This window comes from Narcine bancroftii, chromosome 14, assembly GCF_036971445.1.
Source record: "Narcine bancroftii isolate sNarBan1 chromosome 14, sNarBan1.hap1, whole genome shotgun sequence".
Classification (NCBI taxonomy): Eukaryota; Metazoa; Chordata; class Chondrichthyes; order Torpediniformes; family Narcinidae; genus Narcine; species Narcine bancroftii.
Genome location: NC_091482.1, coordinates 55,091,086 through 55,097,949, shown reverse-complemented (window position 1 = coordinate 55,097,949; position 6,864 = coordinate 55,091,086).

Genomic DNA, 6,864 nt, shown 5'->3' with positions numbered 1-6,864 from the left:
AGCCAAAGAAGAAGAAATTATTAGTACTGTATATGTATATTTGAGCACTGTGGTCCAGAGAAATGCTGTTTCGTCAGGTTGTGTGTGTACAGTCAGATGATAATAAACATGAACTTGAAATGACCAGCATCAAATTTATAAATGATATCTTCCACGACTCCAACATCAGAGTTACCTCTTGCAGGCCTTGTCTTCACCATGCAGCTGAGTGGCACGAGCCCAGCCAGTCCAAGTCCTATCTCTAGACCAGTGGTTCTCAACCTTTTTCTTTGCACTCACGTATCACTTTAAAATTTCCCTAAACCATAAGTGCTCTGTGATTAGCAAGGGATTGCTTAATGTGGTATGTGGGTGGAAAGAAAAAGTTTAAAAATCACTGTTTTAATCATACGTAATTGACTCATTATGTGCACCGTTTCATAACTCCAAAGGAAGTGGGTCAATGACAATTTTTTCTCAAGCAAAATATTTCAGTTACAATTGGGTCGAGAGCAGTGATTCTCAACCTTCCCACTCACATACGATGTTAAATAATCTCTTACTAATCACAGAGCACTTATGGCACAGGGATTACATAAAGTGGTATGTGAGTGGAAAGAAAAAGGTTGAGAACTACTGCTCTGGACTTTGCCAGAGGAAAGAGAGACCAGCAGAGTTACTCACACAAAGTGCTGTGAATCTTTACAATTTTCCACTTCAGAGGATTCATTTATTTTCATGGTTGATCAAAATTGTTGGGCACCCTGAGGATTTGGGGAATGGGAAAGAAAATTGAATTCAAGCGCATGATTGGATTACAGGACAGATGATCTGGGGTTCCACCTGGCCTCCACTGCATCCAGAGACTCATCATCTTACACAGCGATTTCTCTTCCCACACATTTCCCAATAACTCCGATGACCCTGATTCCCACCCTCTTCGTCTCCACATGCTGGTTGCTTGCAACATGACCTGAAAACTAAATGAGCTGGGTTTTCCTTTCGTAAACTTCGACATTCTGGAAAATAATTTCCTAAAGGTCGTTCCTGATTGGCAATGTTAAATGGATGGCATGGTGGTGATAGCACTGTACAGTCTGCCTCCAAAGTGTGTACTATTGATCCCTGTCACATGAGAGGCAGAGTTCAGTGTACGGTCAAGCGACCACAAAGTACTTTTGGCATGACACAGTGCAAGAGAATTTCTAGTCAGTTTTGTTTTTCAGAGCATTGATAAATACAGAAGAGCAGAAAGATTTAGGAGTAACGGTACATCGTTCCCTGAAGGTAGAAACTCACATGAATAGGGTGGTGAAGAAGGCTTTTAGTATGCTGGCCTTTATCAATCACTGCATGGAATATAGGAGTTGGGAGGTGATGTTGAGACTGTATAAGACGTTGGTGCGGCCTAATTTGGAGTTCTGTGTGCAGTTCTGGTCGCCTAATTATAGGAAGGATATAAACAGAGTGGAGAGAGTGCAGAGAAGGTTTACCAGAATGTTACCTGGGTTTAAGCATCTAGAGTATAGGGAGAGATTGGACAGATTAGGTCTTTATTCTTTGGAGCGTAGAAGGTTGAGAGGGGATTTGATAGAAGTATTTAAGATTATGAAAGGGATAGACAGAATGGATGTGGATAGACTATTTCCATTAAGAGGAGGAAAGATTAAAACAAGAGGACATGAGTTAAGAATTAAGGGGCAGAGGTTTAGAGGTAACATGAGGGGGAACTTCTTTACTCAGAGAGTGGTAGACGTGTGGAACGAGCTTCCGGGAGAAATGGTGGCGGCGGAGTCAATTGTATTATTTAAGAAAAGGTTGGACAGGTATATGGATGAGAAGAAGATGGAGGGTTATGGGCATTGTGCAGGGAAGTGGGACTAGAGAGGGGTGTTTGGTTCAGTGCGGACTAGAAGGGCCTAATGGCCTGTTTCCGTGCTGTAAATTGTTATGTTATGTAAATAAAATGAATTGAATTTTGTTTTCATCAAATTTTCCACTAAGCTTCTTTCAGCAAGACAGGCAAATTCTAGGGTAACTAATGATATGGGCCAGAGCCCCTTCATCAAGTTATGAGCAAAAATCGGGCAAGTTCCTGAATCCAGAAAAAATCTGGGAAGAGGAGGAGAGAAAATAGCAAGGGGCAGGGGGAGAGGCTCGGTTGATCTAGGTGGGAGAGTAGAAGAGGAAAAAAAAAAGCTGAGGTGATGGGGGAAGAGGGCAGCTCTCTAAATTGAGAGAAAAAGGGGTGGGGGCTAGAGGAAAGGAGACAAGGTGAGGGAAAGAGACTCAGGAAATGGGTTTAACAGAAACTCGAGGTACGGTTGGTGTAGTAGCGCAACGCCTTTACAGCACCAGCGATCGGGACTGGGGTTCAAATCCTGCACTGTCTGTTTGTACGTTTGACCTGTCTAGAATGGGTTTCCTCCGGGGGCTCCAGTTCCTTCCCACTGTTGAAAACATATCAGGAGTTGTAGGTTAATTGGGTGTAATTTAGGCAGCACGGCTCATAGGCCAAAATGGCCTGTTACAGTACTGTGTGTCTGTGGTGATACATTTCCTCCATTGTATGTAGTTATCATTGTTGATTGCTGGCCCGCCCATGGATGACTCATATCCTACGACTCCTCCCCTGTGGTCCTGGGCCATAAAGGTTGAGCCACCTCTCCCTTGCCGCCATTCCTATCATTGTTGATTGCTGGCCCGCCCATGGAGGACTCATATCCTACGACTCCTCCCCTGTGGTCCTGGGCCATAAAGGTTGAGCCACCTCTCCCTTGCCGCCATTCCTATCCTGGGGATCCGGGCCAGCAAGGTTCTTTTGTATATTGAAGCCTATCGTTCCCTCAGCTTGTCTTTCTGGTTGTTGATAGTGTCCTACAATGTTTAAATTAAATAAAAAACAATAAATTTTGAGATGTTGATGTTAATGTAGTCTGGTTGGAGAGTGCCCAGACAGAATATTAGCTGCTAACTAAATGGAATTTCTTCTGTAATCCTCACCGCAGAATAAATGAAAGCAAAAAAATTACTATAATTGTTCAATGACTAATCTAAATCAGAGAGCCAAGGACCCTGCAACTACAGTTCAGAATCTATGAGAATATTAGTTTTGAACAACCTGTACATAATTAGAACATAGAATGGCGCAAATCATACTAAAACCTTGTTGACTGTTATCGCTCTATCCTCTTCACATTTATGCGCAGGGGTGCAGTGCTGCTGGAGTTCACTGGAGCACCGCACAGAGGCAGCTATGGCACCTTGCGCGCCCCCACCCACTGACCACCATTCTCTATTCTGGACATACCTGCTTCTTCCAAGGTCTTACTTCATAGTCCTACAGTTCGCTGTCAATTATACAATGGCAAATACAACATGGCAGCCACCAAGGCCATGTCTCACAAGAGATCCTTGTTGCCATTTTGGTGAGCTCCGGCACATAAAAAATTAGCACTGCGCCCCTGTTTAGGTGCCTATCCAGAAGGTTCTTAACTACTATGCTTCCACTATTACTCCTGGCACTGTATTCCAGGCACCTAGCCCTCCCAATGTAAAATATTTACCCTATACATTTCCCTTAAACTTTCTCCCCCTCACCTGTCTTTTAGTTTGTAATGTTTGTGCCTTGACGAAGAGTCTGCATGTCCCACATGCCTCTCATCTCCTTCAGGTCAATCTTAGCCTTCTACACATCAAAGAAAACAACCCAAATGTGTCCAACCTCTCTCCATGAACAAAACAACATCCTGGTAAGCCTCGTATGTATCCATTCCAAAGCCTCCATATCCTTCCTGTCACAGGACAATCAAAATTGCAGCCTCACAAAACTTTACGTCGCTGCAACAAGACTTCCTTTACACACATTGCTCTGCCGAATGAAGTCAGACATACTATACACCTTCTTTTCTACCCTATCTACTTTTGTGGTCACTTGCAAAGAGCTATGGACTTGCTCCCCAGATCCCTCTGCACATCAATACTTCTAAGAGCCCTACCATATTCCCCTTGTTTTTAACCTCCAAAAGTGCAACAACTTACACATGCCCAGATTAATCTCCACCTGGCACATCTCTGTCCATATCCTCAACTGTTGTACAGTATGTCTTGTTTTATTCTTTGATAACCTTTTATTTTGCCCACAACACCAATCTCTGTAGCATCTGCAAACTTACTAGCCCACTCACCTAGATTCATTTCAGTTTTGTGTCACTCTTCTTCTTCTTTTGGCTGTCCATCCCATAGGGGATTGATATGAGTCTACCCCACTCTTCAGAAAGAAGCAGCATGTGCGTGAATAGATTTAGGCAAGTAGGGGGTTGCACAGGTCCAGATCCACCCTCTCGACATCTCCTCCCAGATCCAGCAGCCTGGTGGAAAGTTCTGTTGCAGCGAATGACCAGATCAAGTTTCGATGCAAGGGCTTCCCTTTCTGCGCTTCATGGCACGTGTTTGCTAGATGGCCGTTGACCCTACAAGAGGATTCGTCTGCCCTTTGATAGGTCATGTTTTTCACCCTGCAGGGTATCTAGCCACCCTCCGTACCAGGCAAGCCTGTGGGGGAACCGTCAATTTAGCCGTCGACCACGCGACAGGTAGTACTGGGTAACGTGGTGTCAGTAGCACTCAGACAAGTGACTTGACAGTTCTGTGTCACAGTCCCATGTCTGCCAATGGCCTTATGTACTTTCCCACCAAGACCACCTGCAAACTGGAGGCACAACACCTGATTTTCCGCCTTGACACTCTCCAACCAGATGGCATTAACATCGACTTTTCCAGTTTCTGCCAACTTGCTCACCTCTTCCCCTTCCCGTTCTCCTCCCTCCCTTACCCCTCCCTTCTCCTAGCTATCCCTCCTCCCCTAGATTTCTGCTGTCCCCTTCCTTCCTTCCTTCCTTCTCCACCTATCACCCCCTGCCTTGTGACCACCCCTCCCCCCCTCCAATGACACTTGCCGACATTTTCCCACATGAAGGACTCAAGCCCGAAACGCTGGTATGTATTATTATTTTTGCTACATGAAGGACATTGCTCGACTTGCTGAGTTTCTCCAGCTTTGTGTGTTTTCACTTCAACCGCGGCGTCTGCAGATTTTCATGTTTTACCATTTAGATCTTTCTCTTCGTAAACACTAATGCACTCGCCCACTTCTTTAGACTGCAAATTTCCTCCTTTGTCCTTGAGTGGTCCTACCCCCTCCTTAGTCATCTTCTTGTTGTAATGTGCCTTGTTGTAATGCTCACTTGAGCTTGTTCCTGTAATCTTCATATTCCTTTGGGGCTCTATCTAATTATAGCTTCTTGAACCTTACATATGGCTCCTCTTTCCTTCTTGACTAGATTCATGACGTCTCTAATCATCCAAGGTTCTCGTACCTTGTTATCCTTAGCGTACCTTTAAATTTGAACACACCAATCCCGGATTCTAATCAGTTGGTCCTTGTACAACTGCCCACATGTCAGTTGTGGCCTTGCCTGATTCTAAACTGCTCCCACTGAACTACCCTTTCACTCCTGTCAAATCATGTCATAATTTCCCCTCCTCCAATTTAGTACATTCCTACAAGGCCCAAACCTGTCCTTCTCCATAACTCTCTTGAAAGTTAAGGAAGAGTGATCACTTTTCCCAACTTGTTCCCCATCAAAACCTGGCTGGACTCAATTGCCAAATCAAACTGCATCAAGGAACTCTCTTAACAAATTCTGCCCCATCTACATTAAATAGACTCCAGTCAATATTGGGCACATTAGTGTATCCCACCCATCTGGTGTCTCACATCTTGCAGGAAGAGCATACTTCTGTCCTGACTGACCCCTGCACCCCACTCCCACCATTGAGCTATGGTGAAAAGCCAAAGGACTTTACCTCAAACTCTCCTCCACACAGCTGCCAAGGCCTCAACACTAAACTCAATCACTGGCACACCTGAATCAGCCTACTTTACTTTAATTGGCTGAAGTATCCCTAAAGAGCCTTCCCTCTTCTTCAAAGCATGCGTTCATCAGCTCATTAGACTCTCTTTTTCAAGGTTCCCATCACAATACTCTTGTTCCTCCTCGGACCCTAAAAATGTAGATTTTGTTTTCATTGGAGTCAATTATCAGTTATTTGGAAAAGTTAGACACATATTTCATGTTTGTTTATTCCTCTGGAATATATTCCATAAAAATAAGTAACAGTACAAATTACATTTTGCATATGATGTAGTTGGAAAACTAAAAACACTGGGCAGATAAATCTGCTAATTAATGGCCAGGGTTACCCATCCAATATGGACACTGGAACTGAAGAAGGCAATGGGAAACCACTTTGGTATTTTTCCCCTGTATAAACATCAACTACGGTCTCAGCTCAAAGATGGAGAAGAGGGGAGGCAACAACTGCAATTCGGAGGGTCAGAGATCATGACGGACAGAGAGACATGATCGCCCACGTCGAATGACAAGGCACTCGGATGAATGATGAATGAATGTAGTTGGAAAATCCATTTGTGAAATAAGCACAGAAAATGTTGGAAACACTCAGCAGATCAGTGGAAAGAGAAAACAAGTTTCTGAAATATTACCTTCATTTCTCTTTCCACAAATGCTGACTGTCAGATTTGCAGACTTTTGATTTACTTATACTTTTTTATGAATATTGTGCAATTAATTGTAAAATTAGTTATAATGGAAAATCTTACCAAAGGTTCAATGGGAGAAAATGTGCTTACAAAACTAATGCTACATTTTAGGTCTGGAGGGAAAAAAGATAATTCTTAAATGAAATTTGGTGATAATTGTGTGTATATTAATGTGAAGCATCTGGTACATAGCAGTATATAAAGTTGATTGTAGTGTGCATGGCTTTATTCAACAAACATGTTACTTGGCATTGAATGGA